At 46.1% G+C, this 4,332-nt stretch overlaps 1 pseudogene; it reads right to left on the reverse strand.

The window, feature by feature from the left end:
• Positions 1-434: 434 nt before the first annotated feature.
• On the reverse strand, positions 435-3,335 carry LOC136540396 (uncharacterized; annotated as a pseudogene).
• Positions 3,336-4,332: the final 997 nt, after the last annotated feature.

The following is a 4,332-nucleotide window of genomic DNA, read 5'->3' on the forward strand; positions in this document are numbered from 1 at the left end:
TTTCGATGGACTCTAATAGTGCAGTTGCAACTTCTACAAGCTCGATAACACCAGGGTTGCCTCTCAGGAACTGCGGTTATAGACTTATAGTTACAGTACATTGATATCGTTTGTCCTGCATATATTTGAGTTGAATTTACTGTAATAACTGTAGTCAAATGCGTTCCTTAAAGCAGAATCAATCTATGTTAGATTTACTATTTTCGATAAATTATAATCTTTTTAGCTAGCAAGGAATATACCTTTTCAGTAAAGGTGATCATAAACAGGATGCGATGCGTGTTTAAACGCGAGGCATGTTTTTTTTTTAAAAAAGAAAAGAAAGAGAGAGATGACGAACGAGCCGCGGAAACGAACAAATTTCAGATAAAAAATGACGTTTGGGAGTACATTGACGGGCTGGTCACTCATTCGCAGACCGGGTGAGAGAGATCTTGGGTCAAGGAACAACAGCTTTTATTACATGACCCTCGCTGTCACATGGAAAAAACGCTCAGGTCAAGAGACACTGTCACAACAAAGATGATACGTACATGCTACAGCCTAACAACAGATCATCGGCAGATGATATCATCTACGGATTTACATTAATCATGCGACCGAAATCGCAAGCAGATGATGTTCCAAGGACAGGGATGAGAGATTCCTATAAGAACAAGTGAGACATTAAATCAAAATAGCCAACTACACCTGTACAAATTCAGAGAACAGGGGGACTGCTGAAGTTTTCGCAGTTCAAAAAGAAGCCCTCTGCCTCTGGCTCAGATAAGGTCCTGGCCAGTTGCAGTGTCACTCCCATCTTCACTGGAGCCCTTTCCAAACACCTCTTCTATGACATTGTTTGTTGACAAAAAATCATGCTTCTCCCAACCGGTACTGAAACCGAAGTCCCACTCTTTTGTGTCACAATGATCACCAAAGAACCCATGCTCTGCACCACCACCAAAGCTGTCACTCCTGTAGTGATTGTCATCAACAATATCAGTATGTGTCCCACCTTCAACACCAAACTGATGAGCCTCAAATGATGTGCAAGAGTCATCTTGTGCATCTGCATCTAGCTTGAACGTCTGTTGATTATGATCTATAAATGACATTACAGGATGGCCCTCTGACAACATACCAGCCCTCTGCACACCATTATGCCTGTCTCCACTGGCATTGTCAAGCTCATCCTCATCATCAGAATCTTCATAGAAATCCCCCTCCAGAGGAACCGGATTGCATGCAACATCATCTTGATCAGTAAGGGACTCAGCTGGCAAGTATTCATCAGCTCTTCCTGTGATTGGAAACTCACCATCACCACCTGCCTGCCATTCGTCATCGTCACTGTCGATGTTCACAGGGTCGAACCTGTTCTGCTCAGCCCTCTTCTTCAACATGAAAACATTGAAGTAATAGCTCACTAGTTCTTTGCTGGACTTGGAAGGGAAGACAAGAGGGAGTTCATCCCAGAAGTTTCTGCGCAGAGAAGCAGGGTTTGACGAGACCACTTGCTGGAACAAATGTTCCTCCTCTTGTGTCCACCTTGAGGCAACCTCTTCTCCCATATCATAGAAACCCAACTCCCTGAAGGTGTCTGCACCAAGCAGCACCCTTCAGCTTTTCTCTTGCTTCCCTCACATGCTTTTTCACACAATTGATTGAACCTTCATCAAGACAATCACAGCCTGCCTTGCAGTGTACAGGTTCCAACACCAAAGACGATTCATCAGTACCAGGCATTGGCACAACAACGTTTCTGATCCACTTGACACTTTCAACATCTTCAGTTCTTCCACCAAATGGCCTGCACTCAGGTAATTCAGCCTGATGATTTGGCCCAATTGGAACAGGTTTCCTCGAGGGAAAAGGGCCCACAGATTGATGAAAGCTGGCAGGCCATAGATCATCTTCAACATAGGTGTGAGCATGTGAATAATGGAGAGGTGAATCTACACCCTCATCTTCACTTTCCTCACTCTCATATAGTGGTGAGTCAAAGCTTCTTTCACAGGTCGTGTATGTGGGGTACTCATGAAAATCATCCTCAGCAGATGTATGGTTGTCTTCCTTAGTTACGACTGGAATAAACGAAAGACAAGTACATTATCTAACTGTCTCTGCATACACAAACTTTCAGGAAAGACAAGTTTATTTACTGGTAAAGGGAGGATGGAGTTATTACTTTGATCTTCCTGCTTCAGCCGTTTGCATTCAACTATGTCCAGCAGGTGCAGGTCACTGGATGCAGGTCTCTTGTTATGATCGACTATAGGTGTTTCTTTGACACCACTTGGCACCAATGGTGACTGAACAGTAGGATTGGTTAGATGAACACCATGTGCCAGCTCTTCATCAAATAGGCCAACCTTTTCACCCGTTTGGCAAACTTCAGGACAAACTAAACCTGAATTAGAGTCAAGACAAATGTCTAGCCAGTCTAGGGCAGCAAAGAGGATGCTGCTCAGTCATTACCTGCAATCTGGCATTTCACAGGAAGGAAATTTGGACGACCATTATCTGCTCCCCTCATGTTGCCACATGCAAGCTGCTCAGAGTGGTGCCTCACGAAAGCCTCACTGTTCTCCTGGTGCAGCATGCTTGTCCAGACTCCTGAGAGCATAGAATGAAATAATTAATTACAAACATGGCCTAGTTATTAATTAGCAAACAGTCAACAGGACGAAACTGAAAGGAAAGCACCAATTCAGGAGGAACAATAAATGATTTAAGCTATATGCTAGGTCAAAATTAACACCTTATTGAGGTCACTCCAGACCAAATGCACAGTGCATATTCAACTACCATGATGAAGGGCACAGATGAATTGCCGTCTGTAACGAGTAACTTAACAACGTTTTTGTTCGTGCAATAATTAATTGAAGCAACAGGCTCGAACATCGCGGCATGAAACCCTAACGAATTCGCGAGCACGAGTCAAACATCTCTGGGCCGAACGAAACCCTAGCCCCGCATCCGACCACCAGAAAAATCATGCAAAATTGACGCGAGAAATCGCAACAATCCGAGGTGAAACCTAGAGGGCACTCACAGATCCGGCGCCCCCGTGCAAAATCCGTCCTCAATCGAGAGGATCGGGGCCCGAAACCCACCCCCACAAACCCTAACCTCGGGAACCTACGGAATCAAAGAGAGGGGGCAAAGCTGGTACCGATCGAGAGATCCTGTCGAGCAACGAGCGGATCCGGGGCCGGATCGGTGAGCCGAGGCGGCGCCCTGAAGGGATCGGGATCGGGATCGGGATCGGATCGAGAGCTCGTTCGGTGCGGGGGGAGGGGAAATTTTGGGGAAAGGTTTGTTCGGTCCACGACCGCGTCTTTTTTTCGGGCTGATTTATTATTTATAAAAACGGGAAAAGGAAAAAGAGGCAGCGAAATCGCGATTCGCGACCAGGTGTTCTGGGTCACTATTCCGTTCGCACACTAACAGGCCGAGGCCAATAGGCTGAAACTGCGTGTGGCCCAGGGGCTGGAAGCCTGTTCCACACCACAATGCAGAGAAGAACAGGCCCGGTTTCGCACATGAGAGCTTCGTGTTCCACTCAAAAAAAAAAAAGAGAGAGCTTCGTCGATTGAGATTGAGACACGTAGAGCAGAGAGAGTGCCCACAAGCCACAAGCTTCTTTGTTCAAAGTTTCAAACGATCACATGGGAGCTATACACTTGTCGCTACCAAAAGAGAAAAAAGCCATCAACATAGTAGCCAAGGCTTGCATAGTGTTGTGAAAAGGAAACGGGGCAGGAAAGTTGACGCCTACAGTACAGCCTACCCATGAGGCCATGAGTAGAGGTCAGTGTCTGTCAAGCGATGCAAGCTGCCCTTGCTGCTGCCTCTCTGTCCATGTACAAGTACACGTTCCCCAGCCCTTTGCTGCAATGTTGCGTGCCTCCGTCATGTGTACTCCCCTTCCTTGAACATACGTTGCTAATTGCTATAAGGCTTATTTAGCCCTGATCGCTACTATACACTGCATATGTCATATGTGAGGAAATCATTTGACTTACAGTCATATATGCGATGTGTCACATGCGCATTTCCCCTCCCCGGAAAATATTTATCAGAAGTAAGAAAATGCTTGGGGGTGTACATTGTCCAAGTACACGACCTCCAGTTATATATGCGATGTTCATGTGTCACAAGCCACATGTCCCAATTACTGACGTCAAGATCCAGCACATTGCATTATTGTTTAGCTAGACCGGGGTCAGCTGCAAGACTAGGTGACGTGCTGCCGCCCGCCGGTTCGACAGCACAGCCAAATGGGACAGGGACAGCACTCGAAGGGCATGCACAAATCTTCTTCCAAGAATAATTTTGCACATCAAG

This window comes from Miscanthus floridulus, chromosome 2 (genome assembly GCF_019320115.1).
Source record: "Miscanthus floridulus cultivar M001 chromosome 2, ASM1932011v1, whole genome shotgun sequence".
Classification (NCBI taxonomy): Eukaryota; Viridiplantae; Streptophyta; class Magnoliopsida; order Poales; family Poaceae; genus Miscanthus; species Miscanthus floridulus.